Raw genomic sequence first — 15,298 nt, 5'->3', positions numbered from 1 at the left:
AAATAGTGATACATTTCTTTTTACAAAAAAAATACAAATAATCATTCATTTGCAAAAATGTATATAGATAGTATTAGTTTGCAATATTATAAGTTGTACTTTGTTGAGTAGACAAAAAAAAATGCTGGAGACCGCTACCATAAGCAGTGCTTGACTAGGGTAGCGGCCTCAAAACGTATTAGCGAAATAGACAAAAAAGAACGAAGTACAAATCAAGCATTGACTTAAATTAATTATAAACAGATATTATTAATACTATATTTACATGCAAGAACCTTGTATGCCTGATATTATGTGCACATTTGACGTATTTGCATGTGTTTGTGCATGTGCAAACGTGTGCGCGTGTGCAAATGTATATTTAAAATTGTATGTGTATGTATAAGTGTGTGTGTGTGTTGAGAGTGGGTGTGCGTGTATGTGTGTCGGTATATGAGGGTGTGGGGGTAGTATTAATTAGGAATTATTTAATGGTTCCAGGATACAGCTTGAAATGATAGAAAAGTTTGATACTATGACTTAACTTTTTTCATTTTCTGATGTAACAGTTTATGAGATCAGATAGAAATTAAAAATTTACCAAGAAAATTGAAAATTGACCAAGACCCGTAGAACTCTTTTTATATATATGCATAAATTATTCAGAATTGTACTTGCGTGTCATAAATTTTTTAAAGGATGATTTGAATGAGTTAAGAGAGGGACATTGTTTTAAGTATTGTGGTAAGGAATTCCAGGTATCTGGTCCATGATGGCGAACTGATTTTTGAGCAAGAATAAGTTTGGGGTTGTGTAGATGATAATCAGAAGAGTGGCGGGTTGGATATGCATGTATATTTGAATTTAAATTGAATATATTTTGGAATAATGATGGAAGATTATTGTAAGTGTATCTAAACATAAATATACCTGTTTGTAGAGTGTGAATATCCTGTATTTTAAGTGCATTTAAACGCTGAAATAGAGGTTCTGTGTGGGAAATATAATGCGAATGAGTAACGTTACGAATTGCTCGTTTTTGGAGAAGTAGAAGAGAGTTTATTTTCGTTATACTACAGTTACCCCATACAATATTGCAATACATCATATGTGAAAGTACTAGGGAGTTGTATAGAACCAATAATGATTTTTCAGAAAGAAAGTCTTTTAATTTGTAAATTATTCCTATGTTTCTTGATATAGATGCATGTACATTGTGTATGTGTTCATTCCACGTTAGATTGGAGTCAACTGTTACTCCCAAGAATTTGGTAGAGTGCTTTTCAGTAAGAGGTAAACCGTCAATTGATAAATTGGGAGCTGGTAAGTGTGGATTAGCTTCTCGAAAGTGTATAAAATTGGTTTTGCTTATGTTAAGTGAAAGTTTGTTTGTTTTAAACCATTGGGATATTTTAGAGAGTTCTGAATTAAGAATATGAGTTAGAGTATCTAAATTAGCATGGGAATAGAAAATACTGGTATCGTCGGCAAAAATTATGAAATTTAGAATTGGGGATGAATTTATGATATCATTAATATAGATAATAAAAAGTAGGGGTCCCAGAATTGATCCCAGAATTGGTACGCCGCACTTGATATTTTGTTTTTGTGAGTTTTGAGATTGGAAATGTACGTATTGTTGTCGATTATGTAAATAGTCTTCAAACCAGGATAGTGCTTGTCCCCTTATTCCATATGACTTTAATTTATGAATTAATATTTTGTGGTCGATTGTATCGAAAGCTTTCGAAAGATCCATGTAAATTCTAATCGAATGTTCCTTTCTGGTGAAAGCTTCAATAATTTTGTCGTACATATATAATAAGGCATAATCTGTTGAGTGTCCTTCTCTAAAACCGAACTGATTAGGAATAAAAATATCATTGTTTTTCAGAAAAGTAAAGAGTCGTTTATAAATAATTTTTTCAATAATTTTAGATATTGATGGTAGTAAAGATATGGGCCTGTAATTGTTGATTAAGGAGGAATCTTCTTTTTTATAAATTGGTATTACTTTTGCGAGTTTCAGGGAATCCGGGCATTTGCCTGTTGAAAGAGAGAGATTAAATATATTGGATAGTGGATGAGCAATGTAATGAAATAATTTGTTTAAGCAAATAAACACTAATTCCGTCATGCCCACAAGACTTGCTAGATTTCAGTTGTTGAACAATACTAATTATTTCAAGTTCATTAGTTGGTCTTAAAAAGAGTGAGTTTTCACATGCTGGAGATAGGAATTTAGTGAAATGTGAATCATTTACATGAATGTTTGAGGCCAGATTGGGACCTACATTAGTGAAATAATCATTGAATGCATTTGAAATTGTTTCTGGGTTAGTAATTTCTTGACCATCAACATTAAAACTATTTGCAATATCATGTTTTTTCTTACCTAAGAGATCGTTGACAGTTTTCCATAAAAAAGTAACATTATTTGCGTTTTCCTCTATATTTTTTGAATAGTACAGTTTTCGAGATAGACGAATAATGGATGTCAATTTATTTCTATATTTTTTGTATTTGTCAAATTTTACCTTACATTGAGTTTTTAGAGCTTGCTTATAGAGTTTATTCCGTGTTGATATTGATCGTTTAATGCCCTTTGTGATCCATGGTTGTTTATTCTTTTTAAGGACCTTATCTTTTACAAGAGGTATGTTTTTGTTATAATAATGTAAGAGTTTTTGAATAAATATTTCATAAGCAACATCGGCGTTAGTTTCGTTCAATACTTCATTCCAATCTTCTTCAGCTAAATCAGTTTTTAGTGCATCGATGTTGCGTTGGGTTTCTTTTCTGTGCATTTCTTTTTTGTTTTTATTTGTATGTTGTTGAATTTTAGCTTGATTAGAAATAACAAATATAGGTAAATGGTCCGAAATGTCAGAATAAATTATGCCATTTATGAAGTTTTTGTTAGTTACATTTGAAATGATATTGTCAATGAGGGTTTTAGACGTACTTGATATTCGTGTCGGATTACTAATATGCGGGTGGAAAGAGTATGAAAGCAATGAGCTAATAAATTTTAGAGTGTAATTATTGTCAGTATTAATAAGATTAATGTTATAATCTCCCATTATGTAAATGTCTTTATTTTCCCGAGAAATAAAACTAAGACATTGATCGAGCTTATCTAAAAACAAATCAATGTCACCATTTGGGGGTCTGTACACATTACCTACGATTATGTTTTTATTTTTACTGTTTAAAATTTCAATGAAAATATCCTCCGTGCCTTGGATATGTATATCTGCCCTTACTTTAAGATGTATATCATTGCGCGTGTACAAGGCAACGCCACCCTCTTTACCATGCTCACGGTCAGAACGAATCATTTGATAATTATCAATGTTAAATAGAGGTGGTGAGTTTTTGTGCAGCCAAGTTTCTGATATACCGATAATAGAGAAGGGGTAATTGTTAATATTGGAAAGGAGTAATTCAATCGAATCAAATGATTTATTTAAACTTCTAGCGTTGATGTGCAAAAAACCTAGATAATGACTAGACAAAATATGATTTTGGTCACTAGCAATGCTGTTAAAAGATGTGTTGGTTTCGGTTGTAGTAACATAATCATTCGGTGAAACGTTGAATTTATTATTAAAATCTTCTATTGTGAAATATTTACTTTCTGAGTCTATCATGTCTTGGTCATGCATGCTTTCGTCACGGGGTATCATTTAGACTTTTTGAATGAAACCGTATTGTGGATGAAGAACTGTGTTGTGAACTGAGGGTAGGTGTGTGTGAGTGTGTGTGTTTGTGAGTGCGCGCGCGCGCACGCGTGTATGTGTATATGTTGTGGTTGGTAGATTGTGACGGGTTGTGCGAGTGCGGGAGTGAATGTGTGTGCGCACGGGTAATAACAGGGGAACATACTTGCATGGAGTGATATGATGCATGACATGAAAAACAAGCGGCTTGGGCACGATAGAATACCATGTCCAACTGAGATGCTCCTTAAGTGGATTTCTGTAACTTGCGATAGGAAAAAAAAACAAAAAACAAAAAACTCTACTTAGCTTAGAAATACAAATTGTTAAGGACGGTTGTAAGCACCGAGTGACAGTGGCGGACCGCGACCCGGAGGAGACAAAGCACCGGAGGGGCACAGCATTGTTCACAAACAATACAGTGCCCCTCCAATGCCCCGTCTCCTCCGGGTCAGGGTCCGCCACTGCCGAATGAATTAATTCAAATAAGTATGATAAAATTTATGTTTACGACAGTCTATCCTCTCCGCCAATGTGTACCGTGTTTTGTTGGAATATGGAAAAAAAAAGTTACCAGGCATTTTTATTTTTGTATAGGTTTGGTTTCAGAATCTATACATATTAAGCATATAACATGGTCAAAGAGGATTTGGTGGAGAAGTTCTTTGGCTAGTATTCGTTTAGAGACTCATGTAACAATACGAGAACACGCTCGAAACGCTTATGAACATGAAACATTTGATGTGGTTATGCCTCTTAAAACAGTTGTAAAGCGAAAAATGATCGTTACTGTAAATACAAAGAACAGTCTTGGTAGGGCTTGTATTATAATACATCTCCACATGGATGGAATACCGGAGCCTGCATAAAGCACTGAACGCTAAATTACTAAATTAAGTGTCTCCACTCTGATAAGCAGAAAGAATGGAAAGCGTTTCACATCTCATGGCAATCTTGCTGATTTGTGAAAGGGTATACAGAGCATGTCTTTATCAAATGGCTAGTACTGATCTGGCTAAGTTTGTTTAACAAGGTATTATCCCTAATTTGAATAAAGTAAATATCCCAATTGTTGATTACATTTATACTTGTAGTTATGGGACACTAGTTAACAAATGCAAGTAATTGTGAGATTAATAGGGTTTCTTATAGCCATCGTTCTGTATTTGGTATTAGCATGTCACATATCTTCTTTTTTTTTTTTGGGGGGGGGGGTGCTCCATAAATAGAAGTATCAGCTTCTTCTCTCCTGTAAGCGGATAGACACTTAAAAAAGTACATTATGTTATGAAATATGGCTTTATGATATAATATATATATAATTTGGTTATAGGTTTGTTTTATACCGGTGTATAACCGGGATCAGGTATAAAGGAAAATCATTTCAGGTAAGTATACATGATGCATAAATCCATTCACAAATCCGTGATTCATAAATTCATTTTTGCACATGTAGATGAATGTGTTACTGAAAAAAAAAAGTATTTTGTAGCTCAATGAATTTAAATAAAACAATCCATACATCACTTGTAATGATATTTAAGATTATCTATGTGAATTTATGGCAGTGATTAATCTTTTTTTTTTGCCAGTTAATATTACGAACCAAAGATTACCAATGTTCTTCCAGTACATAAGAATCTGACAATGACATGTTTAAAAGGACATATTGAATGAAGTTAGGGATTGAATTGTGTGCAATCGGTTGCTGTTTAACATGGGGCCAGACAAGCGATTGTTAACAACTCGGTTTCTCTGCTAATATCGATTAAATGAGATTATAAAACACGTGGAGTACTGAGTAGAAACTGAGAAGACATTAGTAATCTTTTGTTTACATTTCCTGTACAGTTGGGTAAGCAAATGATTGAATAAAGCATCACAGGATGTCCGTCTTTCTTATTGAACGAATATAAGGCAAAACAGAATTGCCTATCAGACAATGGAAATCAGCATTGAAACGCTTTAAAGCATAGTATTGTTGTACAACAATTTGGAGTGGAATTCACGTTCATTTAGTTGGTTGCCTGATTTAATTGGTCCAGTATAGAAAACAGAATTGCATATCACAACAATGTAAAACATCGAAACGCTATAAAGCACAGTATTGTTGTACAATAATTTGGAGCGGAATTTACGGTGGTTGCATGATTAATGTTAGATTGAAGTTACGGACTAGTACATCTGTCCGTATATCTAATCGTTAGTCATGCTGGGAAGAAGGGAGAAAATGCCATGTTTTAGCGTACTAGTATACTTTACAGTGCATAATCACATACAATACCGGGCGTTTCAATCACATGTGAATGCAATATATAGTTTGTCATGATCCAACCACAATGAGAAAACAAATGGTATAGCATACAGCCATACACAATCTGGAGTAGATATGAAGTAAACACAAAGTGTTCATGAATAAGTACAGCGGTGGGTATTCAATCATTTTCAAGTTCAATGCGCAAAATGTTTATTTTTTTTACTCATTTCCATTCAAACTGAGATTGATGACGCGTATCATTGGCAGGTTGGAATTCACTGATTTCTCATTGTGGCTTTTCCATAGATTGTTGGTATAGGCTTTACGTGCATGAGCGTCCACAAATTAAATTCCACAATATTAGCAATTCATTAGTGATTCAAATACTCTACTGGATAGTATACTAGATAGTATTAAATAGGAACAATACAAGCATTAGGACACGACTTATTTAAAGGTATGCTGCAGTTCAAAATAAGCAAGGTAGCCCTACCATGACACAATCTGATATAGACCTTAATACTCTGATATTTCCTCATTAAGTTGAACTTTTAGCAGAGCCCTTGCCTAATTATTCATAAATTAAGAAAAGTTCATGATTTTATTTTAACCAGAATATGAATGTGAATAGGTAGCATAAAGAATTTTTTATAATGGTGCCTACATGTAATTTCCGGCAAAATAGAGAAACCAAATTCAGATTGTGCCTGGGACGACAAGTAGTACAGCAAGAGTAGGAAATTTTATTTAAAAAAAAATAAATAAATAACTTTTAAATTTGTTTAGGAATCATATGATATTTAGCAATGAAATTCCATTGTGACCAGTTAACCATGTAGTCAGTGATCTGTCGATCACATTACACAAGTAGAATTGAAGTTGTTTAAATAAAGAATAAATAAATATAGAATTATAATTTGTGAACATTTCAGCTCAAGTGTACATTAATTTACTACATGAAAGAGAGAAAAATCTCATAGTTTTTTTTTTTATAAATTATATTGCCTGTAAAGTGAAAAGTATTCTTTCTTGTATTCAAGCAGATTGTGTTTGCATATATACATGAATTTTGCTGCATGAAAAAATAAATAAAATAAAAGAAAATTACCTTAGTATGTTTTGCAATTAAATAAGCTGAATACAAAGAAATATTCCTTTTTGGTGTTCAAACTGATTTTGTTATGGTACTATTATGAAAAAGCTTGTTTCATAAATAGAGGGAGGATATGTCATTTTTCTTATTAGTTTACCAATTATGATAAATATATTGAATTCTAATCATTTTCTTTTTATTTTATTGGGGGTGGGGGTAAACATAAAGGGCCAATATGTACCGAATGGTACACATCCAAATGTTAATACAATATGACTATGTTGTATAAACAAAATCAAATACATTACATGGGTGCTCTTGGATGAAGATTACTCGGACCAATTAGCCCAACGATCTGGCGTGCCTCCATTCTTTACAGGTTTGCGTGTTTGATGATAATAATAATGATGATAATAATAACAATAACAACAATAATAATAATACTAATTGTGATAATAATGATTAACAGTACAGATTTATAGAGTGCAGAAAATATTCACTAAAGTAAGCCTATACTGCACTATACGACTCATAAAATGTTTGTTGATGTGTTGTGAGTTTTAATTCAAAGTTGTTTTATAGATGGTGCTTTCCTAACTTCCAGGGCTTAGCTATTCCAGAGCTTGGGGCTATGTTGTATAAACAAAATCAAATACATTACATGGGTGCTCTTGGATGAAGATTACTCGGACCAATTAGCCCAACGATCTGGCGTGCCTCCATTCTTTACAGGTTTGCGTGTTTGATGATAATAATAATGATGATAATAATAACAATAACAACAATAATAATAATACTAATTGTGATAATAATGATTAACAGTACAGATTTATAGAGTGCAGAAAATATTCACTAAAGTAAGCCTATACTGCACTATACGACTCATAAAATGTTTGTTGATGTGTTGTGAGTTTTAATTCAAAGTTGTTTTATAGATGGTGCTTTCCTAACTTCCAGGGCTTAGCTATTCCAGAGCTTGGGGCTATGTTGTATAAACAAAATCAAATACATTACATGGGTGCTCTTGGATGAAGATTACTCGGACCAATTAGCCCAACGATCTGGCGTGCCTCCATTCTTTACAGGTTTGCGTGTTTGATGATAATAATAATGATGATAATAATAACAATAACAACAATAATAATAATACTAATTGTGATAATAATGATTAACAGTACAGATTTATAGAGTGCAGAAAATATTCACTAAAGTAAGCCTATACTGCACTATACGACTCATAAAATGTTTGTTGATGTGTTGTGAGTTTTAATTCAAAGTTGTTTTATAGATGGTGCTTTCCTAACTTCCAGGGCTTAGCTATTCCAGAGCTTGGGGCTATGTTGTATAAACAAAATCAAATACATTACATGGGTGCTCTTGGATGAAGATTACTCGGACCAATTAGCCCAACGATCTGGCGTGCCTCCATTCTTTACAGGTTTGCGTGTTTGATGATAATAATAATGATGATAATAATAACAATAACAACAATAATAATAATACTAATTGTGATAATAATGATTAACAGTACAGATTTATAGAGTGCAGAAAATATTCACTAAAGTAAGCCTATACTGCACTATACGACTCATAAAATGTTTGTTGATGTGTCGTGAGTTTTAATTCAAAGTTGTTTTATAGATGGTGCTTTCCTAACTTCCAGGGCTTAGCTATTCCAGAGCTTGGGGCTACACAAGCAAATTTATGCTCGATCACCTAGCGTTACTTCTGTTTTGAAGGATGGGATCTGTAAAAAACAGAAAATCCATTAAACTACGCATATTGTCACCATGACCATGATGATAAATTGATTTATAACTTAACAAAAAGACCTGTAATGTAGTCGGGAGCTTGACCAAGAATTGGTTTGCAAACAATTAGTAAGATTTTGAATGCCAATCTATGCCGTATTGGAAACCATTCCAATGTAAGTTTCTTAACTATTGGTCTGATACGTGTATTTTTTGTACAACCACAAATAAGCCTTACACAGAAAAGTCATAATTCGGATTAATGTGAAAACGTGGACGTGGCTTATGATATCAATAAAAAGGCCTTATAGGGTGGCACCTGTCAGCTATCAGCTTTACTTTTCATCAATAAATGCATATAATATTATGCTTTTTTTCAAAATATGAGATATTCAGAATCATAATTCTGTTACTTTTATGTGCCCCAGTATGACTATAACCTATAAACCGACACATTGTATTTTCAGTAATAGGTTAAAGTAAACTCATCTCCACAAATATAAACCATAGATCTCCAACTTCTCTACTAATAAGCAGCTTTCTCCTCTTTTTCTCTTTCTTATTCTCTCTTCCCCTCTTCTCCCTTAATTTCTAATGTGCAGTTTTCTTGTTTGTTTTGTTCTGGTCTTTTGTTTTGTTTTCTGTAGTGTTTTTGTGAAGTGTGTATGTTTTTTCTGTCCTGTTTTGTCCTGACTTGTCCTCCTTTGTACACTGTCTTTGATTTTTTGTTGCTTTCCTTTTATTAATTTTCCGTCTTGTCTAATCTATTTTATATGCACTCTCTGAATCTTTGGTTTGTATGTATATTTTAGGTATACCAGGGGCCCGTCTTACAAAAAGTTGCGATTGATCCGATCAATCGCAACTATGGAAAGCCAGCAAAGTCATCATAAAAAAATGCATGTTTGTTCAATTTTTTTTTAGATATGAATTAATATCCCTAAATTCATTGATTTCTTGACAATTTGGTGTGTTCTCCTTTGTTTACTTAGGACATTTTGCAAATTTCCTGTAGAAGAAAATGTGACACTGTTGGATTTCCATAGAGTTACGATTGATTGGATCAATCGTAACCCTTTGTAAAACGGTGCCCAGGGGTATATCGGGGTCTGTACCTGCAGATTACCCAGGTGGTAGCATTCGGATTCTTGAAGAAGACACCCTATACTACCAATTTGACTCCCCAAATGCATATATACCAAACGTCACGGTCATGTCAAAATTTTGATATCTCCGTGACTAAAAGGCACAGTGGGGAACTGAATGACTTTCATTATAAAACTATTGATGCCTGACGTCTAAATGCTGCCATGCATGTTATTTGTAAGCGTTTGTTGCACCACAAATTGCTACCCCTGACAATTGGATGATAACTTGTGCAAAAACTGACACCACAAATTGTCACCCCTGCACAAATTGTTGCCTAATTTAGGCGACAATTTGTGGAGGAGGGGACACCATAGATTGTCGCCCCATTTCACTTCATACTTAACTTAATTGTCTCCATGAACACACACACACACACGTACAAAAAAAACTAGGTCATGTAGAGTTCGTAAGAAACTGTGTATGTTTCTTTTGGTGTGAAAGTGTGTGTTAATTAACAACACTTTGAGTGAAATTGATGGTGGTATCTCACGTTTGAGACGGATTTTGGACCACTTTTAAACGGTTTTTAAACGATATGAAATCTGTCCCAGAGACGTCTCCAATACTTCTTTTTCCGTCACGAATACGATACTTTTCGTTTCCGTCGCAGAGACGTATATGGGACGTATTTTGGATTCAGGAGACGTCTCGGGGCTGAATGTGTAACGCTTACAAAGGCTCTGCAACCATTTTTTGTTACCCTCATTTGACCAAATGAGAATTAGACCAGGTATATATTAGACCAATTGCAAATTAGACCAAATTATTAGTAAACCAAATGGGTTGAGCCCATGTGTTATTAGACAAACGGAGAATTAGTCCAACTGTTAGACCAAGTGGGTAAAAACCGAATTTTCCACTGGCTCTGCTGCTTTTCTCTATATTAGCCTCCCCTAAAGGTAAATTATCAGTTGGTCTAAACCTGATTTGACTAATGGCCGTTTAGCCTCATCGTAAACATGGTTTAATTCCATTTCGTCTACAACCAGTTAAACTTTTGGTCTAATTGTCATTATGCCAATTTACCATTCCGTTTAATTTCCATTTGGTCTAATTTCTATTTGGTCTAAGATTTATATTATTTGGGATTTGGGGCTTAGGATTTATATGGGATTTAGACGAAAAGGCGATTAGACCATTTGGCTACTCGACGATTCGGCAATTATACCGAGGTGGGCGAGACACAAAATCGCTTTTGCCTTGTTTGTATACAGGGGTATAACAAATATTGGGTTATATTTTTACCAGCACGATGGTATTCATGTGTCTAATTTGGGGCAATATTTTCCCAATGCGGGGAGCATATTGTCCTGTAAGTTTAAAAAAAAGGCAGCAATTACTTTAGAATGGGCAAAATTTTCATCACACTGGATAAATAAAAATGCCCAATGTTGGTTGGACACATAATTACCCTCATGTAGCATTTATACCCAATATTTTAGAGTGTGCCTGCAGATTACCCAGGTGGTAGCATTCGGATTCTTGAAGAAGACACCCTAGACTACCAATTTGACCCCCCAAATGCATATATACCAAACGTCACGGTCATGTCAAAATTTTGATATCTCCGTGACTAAAAGGCACAGTGGGGAACTGAATGACTTTCATTATAAAATTATTGATGCCTGATGTCTAAATGCTGCCATGCATGTTATTTGTAAGCGTTTGTTGCACCACAAATTGCCACCCCTGACAATTGGATGATAACTCGTGCAAAAACTGACACCACAAATTGTCACCCCTGCACAAATTGTCGCCTAATTTAGGCGACAATTTGTGGAGGAGGGGACACCATAGATTGTCGCCCCATTTCACTTCATACTTATCTTACTTGTTGTCTCCATGAACACACACACACACACACATAAAAAAAAAACTAGGTCATGTAGAGTTCGTAAGGAACTGTGTATGTTTCTCTTGGTGTGAAGGTGTGTGTATGTGTGTTAATTAATTAAATTGATGGTGGTATCTCACGTTTGAGACGGATTTTGGACCACTTTTAAACGGTTTTTAAACGATTTGAAATCTGTCCCAGAGACATCTCAAATACTTTTTTTCCGTCACGAATACGATACTTTTCGTTTCCGTCGCAGAGACGTATATGGGACGTATTTTGCATTCAGGAGACGTCTCGGGGCTGAAGGCGTAACGCTTACAAAGGCTCTGCAATCATTTTTAGTTACCCTCATTTGACCAAATGAGAATTAGACCAGGTATATATTAGACCAATTGCAAATTAGACCAAATCATTAGTAAACCAAATGGGTAGAGCCCATGTGTTATTAGACAAACGGAAAATTAGTCCAACTGTTGTTAGACCAAGTGGTTAAAAACCGAATTTCCACTGGCTCTGCTGCTGTTCTCTATATTAGCCTCCCTAAAAGTAAATTATCAGTTGGTCTAAACCTGATTTGACTAATGGCCGTTTAGCCTCATCCTGGTCTAATTCCATTTCGTCTACAACCAGTTTACCTTTTGGTCTAATTGTCATTATGCCTATTGACCATTCCGTCTAATTTACATTTGGTCTAATTTCTATTTGGTCTAAGATTTATATGGGATTTAGACGAAAAGGCGATTAGACCATTTGGCTACTCGACGATTCGGCAATTATACCGAGTGGTCATGAGACCAAGCAAGAATTCGATCTAGTCCTATACATTAGACCAAGTGGAAGTAAGAACTGTTACTAGAGCAAATGTGTTTAGCTCATAATAGACGATCAGAGAGTTTGACCAACTGATACTGCTAGATCAAGTGGATATCACCCCCAAAACACAAAATAACATAAAATAATGATAATAATAATACACACATATACAACCACACACACACCCACACCCACACGCACCCCACACACAAACAGGTGACTGTAATTGTCATCAGAATAAGATTATCTTCATAAAAGTCTAGTCTTCTTTGGTCCTATGATCGTCACCGTCAGAAGGGACTGAAGCAGTTCTGCGCAATAGATAACAATTCTCTTAAAGATAAATGAAAGTAGTTGCAGTAAACACTGATTTCACGAGAGAGTCAATAAAACCAGGCTTAATTGTCACTATATCATCGAAGATCGAGATCTGGTACAGTTACATAAACTGAACTTTGTGAAATCTTGAAATCCACGCTGAAAAATGTTCACACTCAAGATCACGAACACAGATAAGCGCACGTGGGACAGTATATTATTATTGCTTTGAATGTCGGCCCGACGCTTGACCCGAATCCCGTGCTTATTTGCTAATTTCTCAGCAATTACACAATTTCTTCCAAAATCCTTTGGCACAAGTATTTTATTTATACAAACAGACACTTCATTTCATTGGATTCTGTACGAACTCATTTTGAAATTTTCACCACAACTGGCATTTATCTTTAAATCATGGAAAATTGATGTGCAGTTCTTGTTTACCTGTGGTAATCTTAGTTCCATGTGTTTTGTGTGGGGAAATGTCTGCATATTTTAATATAGAGGCAATATTGTGATTAATTGTTTACCATTTAAAATTTAATTTTCCCAAGTTTCTCCATAATATTCCAGAAATACGTGGTACATAACATGTATAGATCGTGTATCTCTCAATGTTATTGAGGTCCTTATTCGTGAGCGATAGTTAGCGGATTGAATAATATCATATTTTATATCATAAAAATCGTCTGCTTCTCAAGTTTGCTGCTCCAAATATTAAGCATGTTGACTGAAAGGCACATGCTGAAACAGGGTATCAGCCAAAGAAAACAAGACCGGGAAACTGTTCCGTCTTTGGGATCAGATACGCCTTGGTAGTCATGGAAATTGCTATTGTTACAACACCTGTATGTTCTCATTAATATGCGCATAACCAGGCGACGGTGACTATCATTGGACCAAAGAAATGCTGATATTTTAACATAATGGATCCGAATAGATATTGATATGATACGCATGTAGTTAATGTTAATGATATAATAATAGCAAATAGTGTTCAGTTTTTCAGAGCAATACCTCATTGCACCTAGTCCAAGTGGATGTCAGGTTCCTAAACTTACCGCATGAATTTTGAAATGTGTAGCGAATCAGTGATTTAAATTTATAGGTGTTCTTAGGTACGATTCTATCGACCTATTTTTAAGTGGAAATTCACCCTGAAAAATGATTTACTGTAAAACTAGCAGAAAAGTATATTGGTGGTTTGCGGAAAGTCCATCAAAGATTAAGAAAGTTATTAGAAGTTTGAGTTTTTGATATGTGACGTCATATATTAGCAGCTGCCCCATATTTTTATGCACCAAAATATATACTTTTCAATTTTTTAATCAGTGGTTCATGATTGCCAAAAAAAATCTTTCAGGAGCGGATGTGAAAGGATTTGTATGTTGATATACTTAAGGTACAATAAAAAACATTTTAATTTTTTAAAGAAAATGAAATTTCATTTTTTTTAATTATACCATATGTGGGTAAAACTGCTCGGAAATGGCGTCACCGTTAAAACGTAAAATTCTAATACATTTCTAAATTTTTGATGGATTCCCTAAAACCCCCACCAATATCATTTCAATCTTTTTTTGCTATTTTTACAATAAACTTTATGTCAGTGTGAATTTCCCCTGTAATGAATTAAGTATAATACTTTGGATCCAGTGTGCTTCAAATTTGAATATTAGAAGAGCGATTGACATGAGAAGGCAGTGCATGATGTAAGTCCAGGAAAAAATAAGAAATACCAGCTCAAGTGTTATCAATTTGGTGCAGAAGATACAGTATCATTTATAATGTTACGCTTTCCATTAGTCAAACATTATAATTCCAATTTTCTTCTCAGAATTTTTCTTATTTAATGTAAGCATGGAGGGGATTTTTTGATTTTTTGGCATGGGGGTTTAAGACTGACCATTTATACCTCTGTCATTTTTACCTCTGCTATTATTACCTCTGCTATTTTTACCTCTGCCACTTTTACCTCTGCCATATTTACCTCTGCCATATTTACCTCTGCCATTATTACCTCTGCCATTTTTACCTCTGCCATTTTTACCTCTGCCATTATTACATCTGCCATTATTACCTCTGCCATTTTTACCTCTGTCATGTTTACCTTTGCCATTTTTACCTCTGCCATTTTTACCCGGCACCGCAATCATATCATTATTCTTCTAGAAGTATTCACGTAGTATACAGTGAGTATCAAAAAAAAAGTTTACGCTTTTAAAAAGCCCTGGGAATTAAAAAATACCCAACATGTGGATAATTTTTTCACATAAAATCCTGGGTTTGGGTCACATCTATCCAATGAAAGTAAAAGTTTTGACAGAATATTACACTTAAGTGAGCATTGTCCATTTTTGTAAAGCTCGCAGAAATGCT

The sequence above is a fragment of the Lytechinus pictus genome, chromosome 17, assembly GCF_037042905.1.
Source record: "Lytechinus pictus isolate F3 Inbred chromosome 17, Lp3.0, whole genome shotgun sequence".
In the NCBI taxonomy this organism is placed as follows: Eukaryota; Metazoa; Echinodermata; class Echinoidea; order Temnopleuroida; family Toxopneustidae; genus Lytechinus; species Lytechinus pictus.
This window is presented reverse-complemented; position numbering follows the sequence as displayed.